The sequence below is a fragment of the Muntiacus reevesi genome, chromosome 8 (assembly GCF_963930625.1).
Source record: "Muntiacus reevesi chromosome 8, mMunRee1.1, whole genome shotgun sequence".
NCBI lineage: Eukaryota > Metazoa > Chordata > Mammalia > Artiodactyla > Cervidae > Muntiacus > Muntiacus reevesi.
The window spans coordinates 48411393-48431483 of NC_089256.1; the positions used below are offsets into that span (position 1 = coordinate 48411393).

The 20091-nt window shown below is 38.0% G+C and overlaps 1 protein-coding gene across 5 annotated transcripts in view; it reads right to left on the reverse strand.

Moving 5' to 3' along the window:
* ZNF148 (zinc finger protein 148) overlaps positions 1-20091 on the reverse strand; it is a 146107-nt gene that overhangs the window by 104449 nt on the left and 21567 nt on the right. For 4 of the 5 annotated variants that reach the window (XM_065942342.1, XM_065942338.1, XM_065942339.1 and 1 more), the window contains exon 2: positions 2148-2228. The exons of the other annotated variant lie outside the window; for it this stretch is intronic. The gene's annotated coding sequence lies outside the window, so the exon portion shown is untranslated. The remainder of the gene's footprint in view (positions 1-2147; positions 2229-20091) is intronic. 5 annotated transcript variants of the gene reach the window in all.

Sequence of the window (20091 nt, forward strand, 5' to 3'; positions counted from 1 at the left end):
CGCACTTTTTGAACGAACGATTTTTTCCTTAGGAATTTACACTGCAAATGTATTTTTAAATATGTGCAAAAATGTATCCAAGAATATTCACTATATTCCCATTTAATACTTCAAAAAAAACCCTATATATTCATAAATAGGAGGCTAGTTAAAATAATTAAGGTAAATCAACATATTGGAATATTATATAGAATGAAATGAGAAGGAATTATATGCAAAGGTCCAGAAATTAACAACAAAAAAGGTATTTTGCTAAACAATATGTATGTTGTGATTTCATTTTATAAAGATTATGTAAATATATGTATACAAACAAATGCATGCACATGTATGGAAAATATATGGAATGATACATACACACACACAAATGTTAACAGTGAATGAGAATGAGGAGAGCCTTTAAAAATTTTTTTATAACATTCTCTGCAGCTTAAGTGTCTATTCGTCTTATAATAAACCTAAGCAAGAAGTAAAAAATGTTAAAGGAAATCTTAAAATATGGCCACTAAAATTCCTAATATTTTCACATCTTCATTTTAAAAGAATCCTCAAAACAAAATTTACGAGACTCTTAGAATATTTTTTAGGACATTTGCATTTATTCAAACACAAATGCATAATTATAAGGGTTCCAATTTATTAAGTCACAATCAAGTCATTCACCTCATTCTACATATTAATCAGGACTCTTTTGGTTGCCAAGTAACAGAACAGAAAGTAGTTTCACTAAAAAGTGGGATTTACTGGTTGACACAACTGAGAAGGCTTCAACCACAGCTGGATCTAGGGACTTATATCAGCACCTGGTTTTGTATGTCTTGATGCTGATTTTCTCTGTATTGGTCCATTCCTGGGTAAATCTTCCCTGTGGTGGCAAGAGAAGCTTGTATCTTCACAGCTCCAAACCCAGAGGAAAAAGAGAGTTATGTTTCTCATTCAACAGAATTGCCTCTGGTTCAATCAATGAAATGTCCATTCCTAAGGCCAGAGGAAGGTTCACTGTGATCACCCAGGCATGTACCATGGATACACATGGATTAAGAAAAGACTTCTTGCTCAAACAAAAATATCCAAGATCAGGTGGCTTAAATAGTAAGCATTTACTTCTCACAGTTCCACAAGTTGGAAATCCAAGATCAAGAACTGCATTTGAGCTACTGTCTGGTGAAGATGAGAATCTTAGAACTGTTATGATCATTAATGATGACATGAGAATATCTGCCACAGGTAAATACCCTGAAAACTGTTCATGTTTAATTTTCTTTCACTTTGAAAGATAAAAGCACAGGTCTAATACATGTACCAACATAGCCCAACAAGACAGAAGAGGATTTTGGGTCTTTCTAAAATAAGGGACCTGGGCCTAAAAAAGAAAAATGCAAATAATCTTGTTAAGTGAGAAAAGATAATGGTTTTCATCAAAAAGAACTAGTAATATCAATTATTTCCTACATATAGATGTTCATATCATGCTGCTGCTGCTAAGTCACTTCAGTCGTGTCCGACTCTGTGCGACCCCATAGACGGCAGCTCACCAGGCTCCCCCGTCCCTGGGATTCTCCAGGCAAGAACACTGGAGTGGGTTGCCATTTCTTTCTCCAATGCAGGAAAGTGAAAAGTGAGAGTGAAGTCGCTCAGTCGTGTCCGACTCTTCGCGACCCCATGGACGGCAGCCTACCAGGCTCCTCTGTCCATCTATATGTAATATTCATGCTGTGCTGTGTGCTTAGTCACTCAGCCGTGTCTGACTCTTTGTGACCCCATGGACGGTAGACTGCCAGGCTCCTCTGTCCACGGAGAGTCTCCAGGCAAGAATACTGGAGTGGGTTGCCATGCCCTCTTCCAGGGGATCTTCCTGACCAAGGAATCGAACCCAGGTCTCCTGCATTGCAGGCAGATTCTTTACCAGTTAAGCCACCAGGAAAGCCCAAGAATACTGGAGTGGGTAGCCTATCCCTTCTCCAAGGGATCTTCCCCACCCAGGAATTGAACCGGGGTCTCCTGCATCGCAGGAATATTTAAGTATAAAAGAAAAGGGATTATCTAGGAAAAGCAGAGTACTAACCAACAGCTGTGACAGGTGTGTTCATGTTCAAGTATATAGGCATCAATCACAGGTAACAGTGAAGAAAACAGCACTAGATTACCTCTACAAAATAGGTCAGGAAAATGCCCATCCCGCCAGATCACTTGGTCGAATTTCCAAGCTGTTGGTTCCTCCCTCTAGCCTATGAAAGTACAAAAATACAGGTTATTCCCCTCAAAAAATCATGATTAGATACATTCTTAAAGCCAGATAAAATAGTTATAACAGTTATATCAAAATGTGCTAAATCAGACAAAATTCTTTCCATGGATTAAATAATATTAGTTCACTTAGAACAGTGCAACTGTAATGACCCATCAGTGTTGAATGATTTTATGAAAAAAGGATCCAAGCATTAATTGGGCTTTTTCAAATTTAACTTCTAGCTAAGGATTAGGATTTCTTTAAAATCAGGGCAATAAACTAGAATTACCATAAACATCTTAAAATAGGAGGACACAAAATGTACTTCACTAAAACCGTATGTTGATGTTCTCAATTACTCAAACAGTTCTATTCCTGATGAAATCTCACAGTAACATTTCCCTCATCCCAAAAGTCTAATTATATTAAAAACATATTTGCTTTTGAAACTACAAAAACGTTAAGTATTTAAAATTTTCAAGACAAAGGTGTTTAATAACATTAAAATTGTCCACAGGTTATTTTTTAATGCCATGCTATAATCAATCTTTTAGCAACTAATATAGAAAATTAACACTTTATGTTGGTACTGCATTGATACTGGACATATATAATTTTTTTCCTGCAATTGGGATATGCTTTCCTGGTATATGAAATGGAGGTAATGAGGACTAAAACCTGGAATTTTATTAGAAAAAAAGAATAGGCCAAATATAACCTTTATTCAGAAATAATTAAGCATTTTATATAATAACTCAAACACGTTTTTAGGGCTTAATAAATATCTTGCAAATCAATAAAATTACAATCATAAAAGCAGAACAATTAAACTCTAAATCTTCAGAAAACAACCAAGTATATTAATTCAAAGTTGTGTTTAACACAATTTCATCAAGGGATTACCACAGCCTTTCTGATATTTCAGCATTTTCTAGTCCTTAGTCAGTCAGTAGCTTTGTTGCTAAACTAGTCATCAACAACAACAACAAAACCTATTTAAAATAACTTATTTCTACTAACCTCTTAATTGCCTGCCTCAAAGTTTTGTTCCCAAGCATTTAAAAGAGCACATATGCCATTCCTCTCAATTACCTAAAACTACTTTTAAATATGTACTTTCTATAGCATTAGCACCAAAAATACAAAAGCCATAGAACTGTATTATTGTAGTAGACAGTACTAAAAATATTGGCAAAGTAAGACAAAACTATATCTGCACTACATTCACCATTGTACATTCTTTACTAAATTCAACTTTTAGAATTTCTAATAGTTCACAGGAATAAAGTTGAAGAGAAAAGGCATGGTAAACTCTATCTATATACAGTAAATAAAAAAATCTTCAAATTATAAGCTTTGGTATTAGAAGTTTTTTAAAGTTGATAGGATATATCAAGTCAACAACCAAGATGTTATTACTTATGTCATCATATAACAATGGTAACATATACAGCTGGACAAATGTTTTTGAAATGCTAATATACTGTTGAAAACATTTTCACAAAAAGTCTACTTACTTTCCTGCATCACTTTTCATTGAAAGCCCTAAATTAAAGCTGTCACACATCAAAAACTATAACTAGATATGTTAAAAGAGAAAGAAACAAAAATAGTGAAGCAAGAAGGAAAGGGAAACATGTTTCACTTCCAAATACACACATCCCCCAAAAGTACAGAATAATATAACCTAAAAGTCTAAACCTATAAACACAAATTTTGGAATGTCTTTCCCATCACAACCTTTCCTACCATGGAAACGCACAATTTTCCCTAACTCACAGACCACACAGAGTCTGTGTCTCTAGAAACCTAAATTATTTAGCATCATCTACCAATTTCACTTCTCCTTCCAAGTGTCTCTATCCCTCTTTCTCCTCTGCCACTCCTCTCCCCTAAGAATTAGGAAAAGAATCTACCAGGCCGGAAACTAAGACCCTGTAAATACAAAAATAAAGGTATAAAGTTACTTGGACAACCACCTAATGATCAGGTAAAGTGAAAGTCATTCACTCATGTCCGACTCTTTGCAATTCCGTGGACTATACAGTCCATGGAATTTCCAGGCCAGAATACTGGAGTGGGTAGCCGTTCCCTTCTCCAGGGGATCTTCCCAACTCAGGGATCAAACACAGGTCTCCTGCACTGCAGGTGGATTCTTTACCAGATGAGCCACCAGGGAAGCCCAATGATCAGGTAAGATCTCCCTCTTTCCGGGCACCACTTCCCCTACTTATAGAGTGAGTGAATATTCCTGCTTAGCACCTCTTCTGATTTAAGATTCTGCTGGCTAATTATTCTGTGATTATAATCACTTGCACAGGTATAATCAAATTAAGACAAAACACATATTAAGAAATAAATGAAATTTCTTGCAAGGACCATTAGCTACTACCCTTCCACGGTATTTCAATGTATTTACCAGCAGGTCATTAATCAAGACATTTCTGTCGTTAATTGAATCAACATTTTTGATCACCTGATATGTATATGCAATACTACCTAAGATTTCTAAGACACGCATTAAAATACTGTGGTCTCTTCCCAAAGGAGTTCCTAATCTAGCTTGGACAGTAAACAAACATACAACAGATTATGTTAGTGATGATAATGCAAAGTGTTAAGTGCTATAACTGAAGTCTAAGAAATTTATCACAGCAAAATCAAAGCAAGAATCAATTAATTCTCCCTTTGTTACTTTTCCAAAAGAGAAGAAGTGATCTTTTCATGTTGGTTCCACATTTAAGAATACAATGAATAGTATTTGCTTTGGACTTTGGTCAATAATGTTGCTACATCTCCGCAGATACTAACTCAATTAAAAAAAAAAAAAATATGATGTGGGTGCTAATATTATTTACATTTTAAAGAAGAAAAAACTGACCAAATGTTACAAGTAACTCACCAAAGGTTACAAAACTAGTAAGTGGCAGAACCAAAGCCTCCATAATGGTCTGTGGCTCAGCCGTAAAGAACTGCCCTGCAATGCAGAACACTCCAGTTTGATCCCTGGATCCAGAAGATCCCCTGGAGAAGGAAACAGTATTCTTGCCTTGGAAATCCCATGGAAACGTGAGCCTGGTAGGCTACAATCCATAGGTCACAAAGAGTTGTACACAACTGAGCAACTAAACCACCACCACAACCAGATCCTCCAAAATCTACTGTGCTGACCCCTCCTGTTCCTCATCACTACTACCACCACCAGACTATTATGGCTTTAAGAATCTGAGAGGAAAAATGCTTCAAGTTCTTTAGCATTTTTAATTAAATCTAATGAAACTTAAAAGTTTTTGCACTACAAAGGAAACTATAAGTAAGGTGAAAAGACAGCCCTCAGATTGGGAGAAAATAATAGCAAATGAAGAAACAGACAAAGGATTAATCTCAAAAATATACAAGCAACTCCTGCAGCTCAATTCCAGAAAAATAAATGACCCAATCAAAAAATGGGCCAAAGAACTAAACAGACATTTCTCCAAAGAAGACATACAGATGGCTAACAAACACATGAAAAGATGCTCAACATCACTCATTATCAGAGAAAAGCAAATCAAAACCACAATGAGGTACCATTACACGCCAGTCAGGATGGCTGCTATCCAAAAGTCTACAAGCAATAAATGCTGGAGAGGGTGTGGAGAAAAGGGAACCCTCTTACACTGTTGGTGGGAATGCAAACTAGTACAGCCACTATGGAAAACAGTGTGGAGATTTCTTAAAAAAACTGGAAATAGAACTGCCATATGACCCAGCAATCCCACTTCTGGGCATACACACTGAGGAATCCAGATCTGAAAGAGACATGTGCACCCCAATGTTCATCACAGCACTGTTTATAATAGCCAGGACATGGAAGCAACCTAGATGCCCATCAGCAGACGAATGGATAAGGAAGCTGTGGTACATATACACCATGGAATATTACTCAGCCGTTAAAAAGAATTCACTTGAATCAGTTCTAATGAGATGGATGAAACTGGAGCCTATTATACAGAGTGAAGTAAGCCAGAAAGATAAAGAACATTACAGTATACTAACACATATATATGGAATTTAGGAAGATGGTAATGATAACCCTATATGCAAAACAGAAAAAGAGACACAGATGTATAGAACAGACTTTTGGACTCTGTGGGAGAAGGCGAGGGTGGGATGATCTGAGAGAACAGCATGTATATTATCTATGGTGAAACAGATCACCAGCCCAGGTGGGATGCATGAGACAAGTGCTCGGGCCTGGTGCACTGGGAAGACCCAGAGGAATTGGGTGGACAGGGAGGTGGGAGGGGGGATCGGGATGGGGAATACATGTAACTCCATGGCTGATTCATGTCAATGTATGACAAAACCCACTGAAAAGTTGTGAAGTAATTAGCCTCCAACTAATAAAAATAAATAAATAAATAAAAATAAAAAGAATCTGAGAGGAAAAATGCTTCGAGTTCTTTAGCATTTTTAACTAAATCACATTTGAAAGTATTCAGTCAAATTCTTCTTTTACATTAGTCCTTAGTTTTATGATTTAATGATACTTTCTGAACAGTGTTTAAAAAAAAAGTAAAGGAAAAAACTTTGTTTCAGGCAAGAGATTTCTATGAATACATTTAGAATTTCAACTCAGTAACAAAGTAGACATATGTGTTCTTTTAATTTACACTACCTGCTTTGAAAAATTCATTTACTAGACCTCAGTGTACTTTTCATGACCAGATCTATCCTGAGGAAAGGAAACCCCCCAAGTTCAAACCTACTATCCCAGAAACTACCCTAACCAAGTCTTTCTAGAATGATTTTCCATTTCTACTTTCACCAAAAATTAAGCCAAAATCTTAAAAATTTCACAATCAATGTAGTCAATCCACTTGGTTAAGAAAGAAAATCCTACACACACAATTACCTGGGAAGGGACTATTGTTTGTCTCCATTCTACATATGATGAAACTGAATCAATTTACATTCCCACCAACAGTACAAGAGGGTTCTCTTTTCTCTATATTCTCTCCAGCATGTACTGTTTGTATATTTTTGATGTTGGTCATTCTGACTGGTGTGAAGTGACAGATACCTCACTGTAGTTTTGATTTGCATTTCCCTAATAATTAGTGATGTTGAGCATCTTTTAATGTGTTTATTGGCCATCTGTAAGTTTTCTTTGGAGAAGTGTGTGTTTAGGTTTTCTGCCTGTTTTTTGACTGGGCTCTTTGTTTTTCGGATATTGAGCTGTATGAGCTGCTTATATACTTTGGAAATAAATCTTCTGTCAGTTGTTTCATTAGTGGAAATGTAAGCTGATATAGTCACTATGGAGAACAGTATGGAGATTACTTTAAAACTCAGGAATAAAACTACCATATAACTCCCACTACTGGGCATACACACTGAGAAGACCACAACTGAAAAAGACACGTGTACCCCAATGTTCACAGCAGCCCTATTTATAATAGCCAGGATATGGAAGCAACCTAGAAGCCCATTGGCAGATGAATGGATAAAGAAGATGTGGTACATATACACAATGGAATATTACTCAGTCATAAAAAAGAAAAGGTTTGAGTCAATTCTAGAGAGGTAGATGAACCTAAAAACTGTTATACAAAGTAAAGTAAGTCGGAAACTGAAAAACAAATACCGTATATTAACACATAAATATGTAACCTAGAAAACAGTATTCATTAATCTATTGCAGGGAAGGAATGGAAACACAGATTTGGAGAGCAGACTTGTGGACACAGTGGGGGAAGAAAAAAGAGGGACAAATGGAGAAAGTAGAATTAACATACACACACTACCATGTGTAAAATGGATAGCTGGTGAGAAGTTGCTAGATAATACAGGAAGCCCAGCTTGGCTTCCAAATTTGTGATGACTTTGAGGAATGGAATGGGGAGAGAGGAAGAGAGGCAGGCTCAAAAGAGAGATAAGATATGTATAAATATAGCTGATTGGCAGTGTACAGCAGAAACCAACCCAACACTGAGAAGAAATTTTCCTTCAATTAAAAATAAAAAAAAAAAGATCATGAAACTGAGGTTGAAGACATTAAGAACCCATGCTTACACAGCACTTAACTATCATGGCAAAGAATTCAACCAGATCTCCTACACCCAAATAAATGTTTACTTTAACATAGCACAATAGGAGAGGTCATTCCCAATTAAAATATATTTAATGTTACTCTTAACAATATTCTGGGAGTCAAAAAAAAATAAATATCTTTGAAGTAAGGATAAGATCAGCGAAAATAAAATCTGAAATTAAAATGCTATCTACAGTAATGATAGTCATTGTTGTTGTTCCGTCGCTAAGTCGTGTCCGATTCTTTGCAACCCCACAGACTGCATCACGCCAGGATTCCCTGTCTTTCACTATCTCCAGAGTTTGCACAAACTCCTGTCCGTTGCGTCAATGATGACATCAAATCATCTCATCCTCTATCGCCCCCTTCACCTCTTGCCTGCATCAGTATATTTTCAAATGAGTCAGCTTTTTGCATCAGGTGGCCAATGCATTGGAGCTTCAGCATCATTCCTTCGAATGAATATTCAAGGCTGATTTCCTTAAGGATTGAGTAGTTTGATCTCCTTGCTATCCAAGGGACTCATCATGAGTCTTCTCCAGCACCACAATTTGAAAGCATCAATTCTTCAGCACTCAACCATTTTTTATGGTCCACCTCTTATATCCATACACAACTACTGGAAAAAAACATAGCTTTCACTATACAGATCTTTGTTGGCAAAGAGATGGCTCTGCTTGTAATTCACTGTCTACATTTGTCACAGCTTTCAAGGAGCAAGCATCTTTTAATTTCATGGCTGCAGTCACCATTAACAGTGATTTTGCAGCCCAAGAAAATAAAATCTGTCACTATTTCCACTTTTTCCCCCTTCTATTTGCCATGAAGTGATGGGACAGGATGCTATGATCATTTTTTGAATGCTGAGTTTTAATCCAGCTTTTTCACTCTCTTCTTTCACCCTCATCAAGAGGTGCTTTAGTTCCTCTTCACTTTCTGCCATTACAGTGGTATCATCTGCAAATTTGTGGTTGTTGATTCTCCCAGCAATTTTGATTCTAGTTTGAGATTCAGCCAGCCCGGCATTTCACATGATGTACTCTGCATATGAGTTAAATAAGAGGGGTGACAATATACAGCCATAATGAACTCCTTTCTCAACTATGAACCAGTCCATTTTTCCATGTCCAGTTCTAACCGTTGCTTCTTGTCCTGCATACAAGTTTCCCAGAAGACAGGTAAGGTGGTCTGATAGTTCAATATCTTTAAGAATTTTCCAGTTTGTTGTGATCCACAAAACCAAAGGCTTTAGCATAGTCAATGAAGCAAAGTAGATGTTTTTCTCAAATTCCCTTGCCTTTTCTATGATGCAACAGATGCCAATTTGATCTCTGGTTTCTCTGCCTTTTCTAAATCTAGCTTGTACATTTGGAAGTTCTCAGTTCACATACTGCTGAAACCTACCTAATTTGAAGGATTTTCAGCATTACTAGCTGAATAACATTGCTAGCATGTTAAAGGAGCTCAACTATACAGTAGTTTGAACATTCTTTAGCATTGTCCTTCTTTGGGACTGGAATGAAAACTGATCTTTTTCTGAGGCCACTGCCAAGTTTTCCAAATTTGATGACATACTGAGTGCAGCACATTAACAGCATTATCTATTAGGATTTTTAAATAGTTCATCTGGAATTCCATCACCTCCACTAGCTTTGTTTGCAGCAATCCTTCCTAAGGACCACTTGACTTCACACTCCAGGATGTTTGGGTCTAGGTCAGTGACCACACCATCGTGGCTTTCCAGGTCACTAAGACTTTCCCTGGTGGCTCAGACGGTAAAGCGTCTGCCTACAAAGAGGGAAACTAGGGTTCGATCCCTGGGTTGGGAAGATCCTCTGGAGAAGGAAATGGCAACCCACTCCAGTACTCTTGCCTGGAAAATCCCATGGACGGAGGAACACTGTAGGCTACAGTCCATGTGGTCGCAAAGAGTCGGACACGACTGAGTGACTTCATTCAAGACTTTTTTTTTAATAGTTCCTCTGTGTATTCGTGTCGCCTCTTCTTAATCTCTTCTGCTTCAATAATGGTTACCATGTAAAGAAACAAAAAATTAAGTTCACCTGATTTTTATAAAAATTATTATACTCTAATAATTTAGGAGATACTCTAATAATTTAGAAGACATTACAGAAATACCCATTTGAAAATAAGTTCAGCTATTTAAAGTGTCAATTCTTTATTAATAAAAATGTTAAAATACTATTAAAACCCAAAAGTAACACAAGGGAACTAGAATTATTACTTCAAATATGAAATATAATCAAATATTTTCATTTAAAAACATAAATGGTCCATTAAAAAGTCAGTTCATCTGTTGATAATTTTATCTTATTCAATACTAGAATCACTCCTTTTTATCTCCTCTATCTAGAACATACGTCTAGAATTCCATAAGACACTAGACCCAATGTAGAGGTGTGCTCACACATAAAAGAAATGGTTTCTAACCTGATTAAAAATCTAAGCTCTGCCATTAAGGTCAATCTGAGAATACCTCAACAAGTGGCTGCAATGGAGCCCAATTATTCCTCTATAACTACAGTAACAACACAATTCACAAAGTATGTTCAATTCAGTTCAGTCGCTCAATCATGTCCATCTCCCTGCGACCCCATGAACCACAGGATGCCAGGCCTCCCTGTCTATCACCAACTCCCAGAGTTCACCCAAACTCATGTCCATTGAGTTGGTGATGCCATCCAACCATCTCATCCTCTGTTGTCCCCTTCTCCTCCTGCCCTCAATCTTTCCCAGCATCAGGGTCTTTTCAAACGACTCAGCTCTTTGCATCAGGTGGCGAAAGTATTGTAGTTTCAGCTTCAACATCAGTCCTTCCAATAAACACCCTGGACTCCTCTCCTTTAGGATGGACTGGTTGGATCTCCTTGCAGTCCAAGGGACTCTCAAGAGTCTTCTCCAACACCACAGTTCAAAAGCATCAATTCTTCGGCACTCAGCTTTCTTTATAGTCCAACTCTCACATCCATACATGACCACTGGAAAAACCACAGCCTTGACCAGATGGACCTTTTTTGGCAAAGTAATGTCTCTGCTTTTTAATATGCTGTCTAGGTTGGTCACAACTTTCCTTCCAAGGAATAAGCGTCTTTTAATTTCATGGCTGTAATCACCATCTGCAGTGATTTTGGAGCCCCCCAAAATAAAGTCAGCCACTGTTTCCATATGTTAGTGAGATTTTTTTTTTAAAGCAGTAATAGTTGGGAATTCCCTAGTAGTCCAGTAGTTAAGACTCTATGCTTCTATCGCAGGTACCATGGGTTCAACATATGGTAGGGAACAAAGATCCCACATGCTGAGTAGGGTGGCCAAATGAATAAATAGCAATAGTATATTTCACAAGTTAATTCATCCTTTAGAAACACTGGCTTCTTCTACTAACAGAGAATAGACATTTGTTATTTTGGGCCTATTTATTCTCAATTAGAAAATCATGGAATGTAAAAAGCAGGACCTTTTATCTTATCTTTCCTTTTCAACTAATGACTTAGAAACAGATTAACCTGTCTGCATAATACAACACTTTCAGTATTGTTTTTTAAAATTTTACTAATATTAAAAAAAAAACCTGTATGTATTACAGATGCTTTCGATCTGTGGTGCTGGAGAAGACTCTTGAGAGTCCCTTGGACAGCAAGGAGATCAAACCAGTCAATCCTAAAGGAAATCAACTCTGAATATTGGAAGGACTGTGGCTCAAACTGAAGATCCAATACTGTGGCCACCTGATGCGAAGAGCCGACTCACTGGAAAAGATCCTGATGCTGGGAAAGATTTTGAGAGCAGGAGGAGAAGGGGGATGACAGAAGATGAGAAGGCTGGATGGCATCACTAACTCAATGAAGATGAGTTTGAGCAAACTCAGGGAGACAGTGAAGTACAGGGAGGCCTGGCATGAAGCAGTTCATGGGATCACAAAAAGTCGGACACTACTTAGTGACTGAACAACAACAATCTAGTACTGAAATTATTAAATACTTTAAATACAAATAATCTAACACATCTTTACCCAGAATTCGCAGTTTCATTTTAATTAACTATATTACAAAATTTGTTTACATGATACATGCCTAGTAAAATAGCAAGCATCTATTCTGGCACCCTCTTGAACTGATTATTACTGGTGTTCCAAAAATTTCTTTAGGGTCCAATACCATGGTTTATAATTGAAGCAAACATTTATACTGTGCTCAAAAGTTCACAAAGCACATGGCCATAAACCATTATTTTCAAAGCTGAAATAACCTGCTGGGTGGAGATGATGCATGTTCACAAAAAGTAAGGAATTTGAACTTCCAGTCTAGATGGCATAGCTCTCTTTTTCCCTACCCCTCCACGTTAAGCACAAGTATGAACCATGGGAATAACAGAAAGAGACAACCAAAAGAAAACTATGAGAACTGGAAAGAAGGCAGCTAACTAGTTTGGGAGTCTAGGACCAGAGAAACAAAATAGGCATCATGGTGCTTTACATCCCCACATCCAGGAGAAGAAAGCAACCCAGACTGGCATTTCCCAACCACTAAACTAATTCAGCAACAGAAAGTAGACCAGATAATCATACTCCTCCCCCAAACTAAACAGGAGTCTCTCTGCAATATCAAGTGAGGGCAACTGGAAGCTCAGCCAACAACAAAGACCAGCCAGAAGAAGCAACTCTTCCTTCCCTGTATCATCTGAAACTCTTTTTTCCCACCTTGAGATGCAGAGGCAAGTGGTCAAAACTTACGAACCCAGCCCAGCACAAACAACTCAGTTGAGCCAAACTCAAAACGTACCCAGAAATACAAGATCAGGGAAGAACTAGGGGTTTGGGGTGGGTACAAGCAGGAGGACCCCACCACAATCCTCTCCCATCTGGAGACACCCAGAAACCTGATAAGAGGAAATGTCTTCTATTCTCTAAGATAAAATCAGCAAGGACCAGTGGGAGTCCAGACAGCATCAGATAAACCAAGCCAACCACAAAGGCTCTGAAAGTTAAACTGCCATTAAAACCAAAGCCTATAAAAGCAGGCAAAGACCTGTACACGAAATCTAAGTGGGATGTTCAGTTCAGTTCAGTTGCTCAGTCGTGTCCGACTCTTTGCGACCCCGTGAACCGCAGCAAGCCATGCCTCCCTGTCCATCACCAACTCCCAGAGTCCATCCAAACCCATCATCTAGTCGATGATGCCATCCAACCATCTCATCCTCTGTCGTCCCCTTCTCCTCCTACCCTCAATCTTTTCCAGCATCAGCGTCTTTCCAAATGAGTCAGCTCTTCACATCAGGTGGCCAAAGTATTGGAGTTTCAGCTTCAACATCGGTCCTTCCAATGAACACCCAGGACTGATCTCCTTTAGGATGGACTGGTTGGATCTCCTTGCAGTCCAAGGGACTCTCAAGAGTCTTCTCCAACACCACAGTTCAAAAGCATCAATTCTTCGGCACTCAGCTTTCTTTATAGTCCAACTCTCACATCCATACATGACTACTGGAAAAACCATAGCCTTGACCAGACGGACCTCTGTTGGCAAAGTAATGTCTCTGCTTTTTAATATGCTGTCTAGGTTGGTCATAACTTTCCTTCCAAGGAATAAGCGTCTTTTAATTTCATGGCTGCAATCACCATCTGCAGTGATTCTGGAGCCCAGAAAAATAAAGTCAGCCAATGTTTCCACTATTTCCCCATCTATCTGCCATGAAGTGATGGGACCGGATGCCATGATCTTAGTTTTCTGAATGTTGAGTTTTAAGCCAACGTTTTCACTCTCCTCTTTCACTTTCACCAAGAGGCCTTTTAGTTCCTCTTCACTTTCTGCCATAAGGGTGGTGTCATCTGCATATCTGAGGTTATTGATATTTCTCCTGGCAATCTTGATTCCAGCTTGTGCTTCTTCCAGCCCAACGTTTCTCTTGATGTACTCTGCATATAAGTTAAATAAGCAGGGTGACAATATACAGTTCTGGGCCTGGAAATCCAAAGATTAGGGTGCCAACATGGTTAAGGTGAGGGTCCTCTTCCAGGTCACAGACTTCTCACTGTATTATTACATAGCAAAAAAGGTGCAAGTGAGCTCTCTTGGGGGCCTCTTTTGTAACAGCCCTAATCCCACTCATGGGCTCTCCCCCATGACCTAAAAATATCCCAAAGGACCTAATTCCCAATACTATCATGCTGAGCATTAGGATTTCAACATTTACATTTTAGAGAAATTCATTCAGACCACAGCAAGGAGTAAATGGAAAAAATTTTAATGCATTTTCAAGAGAAGAAAAACTAAAAGAATCCGTCACTAGCAACCCAAACCCTGGCTGAAGAAAATTTTCTGAACAAGAAAAACAGAAATATAGGTACACAGAACACATTATCTTTTCCACACATTAATTTTCTGTTGTTGTTCAGTCACTAAGTCACGTCCTCTCTGCAACCCCATGAACTGCATACAGCACACCAAGCTTCCCTGTCCTTCAGTATCTCCCAGAGTTTGCTCAAACTCAAGTCCATTGAGTCAGTGATGCCATCCAACCATCTCATCTTCTGTCACACCTTTCTCCTCCCTCCCTCCATCTTTCCCAGCAGTAGGGGTTTTTCCAGTGAGTCTGCTTTTCACATAAGGAGGCCAAAATATTGGAGCTTCAGCTTCAGCATCAATCCTTCCAATGAATATTCAGCACTGATTTCCTTTAGGATAAACTGGTTTGATCTCCTTGCAGTCCAAGGGACTCTCAAGTTTTCTCCAACACCACAGTTCAAAAGCATCAATTCTCTGGCTCTCAGCCTTCTTTATGGTCCAACTTGCCATTCATACAATACTACTGGAAAAACCATAGCTTTAACTATATGGACCTTTGTCAGTAAAGTGGTGTCTCTGCTTTTTAATACACTGTCTAGGTTTGTCATGGCTATTTTTCCAAGGAGCAAGGATCTTTCAATTTCATGGCTGCAGTCACCATCCATACTGATTTTGGAGCCCAAGAAAAATGTTTCCACTTTTTCCCTATCTATTTTCCATGAAGTGATGGGACCAGATGCCATGATCTTCATTTTTTGAGTGTTGAGTTTAACCCATCTTTTTCACTCTCCTCTTTCACTTACATCAAAAGGCTCTTTAGTTCTTCTTCACTTTCTGCCATTAAAGTGGTATCATCTGCATATCTGAGGTTTTTTATATTTGTCCCAGCAATCTTGACTTCAGCTTGTAAGTCATCCAGTCCGGCATTTCATATGATCTACTCTGCATGTAAGTTAAATGAGCAAGGTGACAATACACTGCCTTGATGCACTCCTTTCTCAATATTGAACCTGTCAGCTGTTCCATGTCCAGTTCTGTTGCTTCCTGTCCTCCATTCAGGTTTCTAAGGAGACAGGTAAGGTGGTCTGATATTTCAATCTCTTTAAAAATATTCCACAGTTTGTTGTAATCCACGCAATCAAAGGTTTTAACATAGTCAATGAGACAGAAGTAGATTTTTTTTTTTGGAATTTGTTTGCTTTTTCTATGATCCAGCAGATGTTAGCAATTCGATCTCTGGTTCCTCTGCCTTTTCTAAATCCAGCTTGTACATCTGGAAGTTCTTGGCTTGTGTACTGCTGAAGCCTAGCTTGAAGGGTTTTGTGCATAATCTTGCTAGCATGTAAAATGAGTGCAACTGTACAGTAATTTGAACATTCTTTAGCACAGTCCTTCGCGATTGGAATGTAAACTGACCTTTTCCAGTCCTCTGGCCACTGCTGAGTTTTCCAAATTTGCTGACATATTGAGTGCAACATTTTAACAGCATTATCTTTTAGGATCTGACATAGTTCAGCTGGAATTTCATCATCTCCACTAGTTTTGCTTATAGTAATGCTTCCTAAGGACTACACTCCAGGACTCTTAGGTGAGTGACCATACCATCATGGTTTTCTGGGTCATTAAGCTTTTTGCACACTTCTTCTGTGTATTCTTGTCATCTTGTCTTAATCTCTTCTGTTTCTGTTAGGTCCTTGCCATTTTTGTCCTTTATTATGCCTATCTTTTTGCATGAAATGATCCCATGGTATCGCCAATATTCTTAAAGAGATCTCTAGTCTCTTCCATTCTATTGTTTTCCTCTATTTCTCTGCATTGTTCACTTAAGAAGGCTGTCTTATCTCTCCTTGCTATTCTCAGGAATTCAGCATTCAGTTGTGTATATCTTTCCCGTTCTCCTTTACCTTTCGTTTCTCTTCTCTCAGCTATTTGTAGGGCCTGCTCAGACAACCACTTTGCCTTCTTGCATTTCTTCTTGCAGATGGTTTTGGTCACCACCTCCTTTACAATGTTAGAAATCTCCATCAGGCACTCTGTCTACCAGATCTAGTCCCTTGAATCTATTTGTCACTTCCACTGCACGTATAATCATAAGGGATTTGATCGAGGTCATAACTGAATGGCCTAGTGGCTTTCCCTACTTTCTTCAATTTGAGCCTGAATTTTGCAATAAGAAGTTGATGATCTGAGCCACAGTCAGCTCCAGGTCTTGTTTTTGCTGATCATATAGAGCTTCTCCATCTTCGGCTGCATCTTAGTTTTCTAGATCATACTTAATGACGGAAACAAAATTTATACTGATACTTACAACAATTACATCATTACATCAAGATGGTAAAAAAAGGCAAATGAGAAGTGAAGTTTCCACATGACAACTGAAGCAGTAAAATGCTGATACCAGGAGACTGCTGTAAGTCACATATACACTAGTAATAACTACAACAGCCACTACAAAATCTATACCAAAACAGACTCAAAACTATAAATAAATATTTTATAATTTATGAAAGACAGAATCTTAAAAAATGTTTTAGTAATCTGCACGATGAAAGAAAAGAGAAACAAACAAAAAACCAGGGGGAAAAAAATTTTTTTTAATTAAAAAAAAAAAAACCAGGGAAAAATAACAAAATAATAATAATAATAAAAAGGCAGATTTAAGTGTTAATATCTACCAGTAATTACCTTAAATGTTGATGGTCTAAACAGACAAATCAATAAAGACTGGAAGAATGTATTTCTGAAATGGCCCACTATGTGCTACTAACAAGAAATTCAGTAACATATATTGAAAGTAAAAAGAATGGAAAAGCTAGTATGGTTTGTTTGTCCATTTTTCATCAAACAGGCTATATTAATAACACAACTAACCCACAGGGTCAGCTTGATATACATAGAACAGTCCACCCAACAACAGCAGAATTTCTTTTCAAACATCCATGGAATATTCACAAAGACATTTATATCCTGGGCCATAAAACAAACCTCAACAAAACAGTATGGAGCTTCCTCAAAGAAAAACAGAGTCGCCATATGATCCAACAATACCACCTCTGAGTATGTATCCAGTTAAAATTATAATTTGAAAAGATTACATGCACCCTTATGTTCATAGCAGCACTACATACAACAGCCAAGACATCGAAGCAATTTAAATGTCCATCAACCAATGAATGGATAAAGAAGATGTGGTATAGATGGAATACTACTTGGCCATTAAAAAAGAGTGAAATAACACCATCTGCAATAACATGGATGAAAAGTGAAAGTGAAAGTCACCAAGTCGTGTCCAATTCTTTGCCACTCCATGGACTAAACAGCCCATAGAATTCTTCAGGCCAGAATACTGGAGTGGGTAACTATCCCTTCTCCAGTCAATCTTCCCAACCCAGGGATCGAACCCAGGCCTTCTGAATTGTTGGTGGATTCTTTACCAGCTGAGCTACCAGGGAAGTCCATAGTTACACAATGGAATACTACTCAGTCATAAAAAAGGAATGAAATAACACCAACTACAGTAACGTGAATGAACCTAGAGATTATTGTATTAAGTCAGAGAGAGAAAGACAAATACCACATAACATCACTTACATGTGGAATCTAAAATACAACACAAATGAACAGATCAAATTAACAGAAGCAGACCCACTCACAGACGTAGAGAAAAGACTTGCGGGTGCCAAGGGGAGGCTGAAGGTGGGCGAGTGATGGATTAGGAGTTTTGGATTAGCAGATGCAAGCCAGTATATGGGCTTCCCTGGTGGCTCAAGATAGTAAAGAATCTGCCTGCAATGTGGGAGACTCAGGTACAATCCCTGGGTCAGGAAGATTCCCTGGAGAAGGAAATGGCTACCCACTTCAGTATTCTTGCTTGGAAAATTCATGGACAGAGAAGCCTGGCAAGCTACATGGGATCACAAAGACTCAGACATGACTGAGCTACTAACAACCAGTGTATATATAGAAAGGATAAACAAGATAAAGTCCTACTGTCTAGCACAGGGATATTCAATATCCTATGAAAAACCATAATGGAAAAGAATATGAAAAAGAATATATAACTGAGTCACTTTGCGATACAGCAGAAATTAACACAACATTGTAACACAACTATACTTCAATAAATTTTTTTCGCCCCTGAAAATGTGACCTGTGAAAGACCTCTCAAGAAGTAGAAATCTCTGCAAATCATATATCTGACAAAGGTCTTATATTTGGAATATACAAAGAACTCTTTAAGCTCAAAAATGTAAAAAAAAAAAAAGAAAAAAAAAGAGATTAAAAAATGAGTAAAAGATATGAACAGACAACAAATAAGTACATACAAAGATGTTTAATATCATTATCCATTAGGGAATGCAAATTAAATCTACAGTAAAATATCACTATACACCCATTAAAACAGCTAAAATAAAAAATATTACTAACGAATGCTGACAAGGATGCAGAAAATGTCTCATACATTGCTGACAGGAAAGTAACATGTAATGTAATATGGTACACCACACTGAAAAACAGTTTGGAAATTTCTTATAAAACTAAACATGTGTGCATCCAAGTGTATGCATGCTCAATCAGTTGTGTCCGACTCTTTGCAACCCCATGGGCTATAACCCACCATGGGATCCTATGTATCTCGGTCCATGGGATTTCCCAGGCAAATACTGGAAGGTTGCCACTTCTTCTCCTCGGCACTCAACCCAGGGATTGAACCATCATCTCTTGTGTCTCCTGCATTGCAGGCAAATTCTTTAATCACTGAGCCACATCCTTTCCAATTCAACCTAGGAAGCTCACTCTTGGGCATTTATCTCAGATTACTGTATGCAAATAAAATCCTATATATAATAGGACTTCCTCAGTGATCCAGCAGTTAAGACTCCATGCTCCCAATGCAGGGGCAAAGGCTTACTCCCAGGTCAGGGAACTAATATTCTGCATGCCTCAGTCTTAAAAAAAACCTGTACATGAATGTACGTAATCACTTTATCATTAATAGCAAAACACTGACTATCAAAAGTCCTTCAACAGATCAACAGTTAAACAACGCATTAATATATCATTAGAAACCATTCTTGACATGACAAAACTACAGAGATAGAAGACAGGTCACCAGGGGACAGGGAGGGGTTTTGGGGTAGGATGCCAATATAAAGGGTAGCAAGAGGGATTTTCTTTGTGGTAATGGAACAGTTCTGTAACTTCACTGCTGTGATAGCTTCATGAAGTTATATACAGGAGAAAATCACAAAGAACTATAAATCCACAAACAAATCAAGATTAAAAAATGGTGAAAAAGTCAAATAAATAACCTTACTCTACACCTAAAGCGATTAGAGAAGGAAGAAATGAAGAACCCCAGAGTTAGCCGAAGGAAAGAAATCTTAAAAATTAGGGCAGAAATAAATGCAAAAGAAACTAAAGAGACCATAGCAAAAATCAACAAAGCTAAAAGCTGGTTTTTTGAAAAAATAAACAAAATTGAC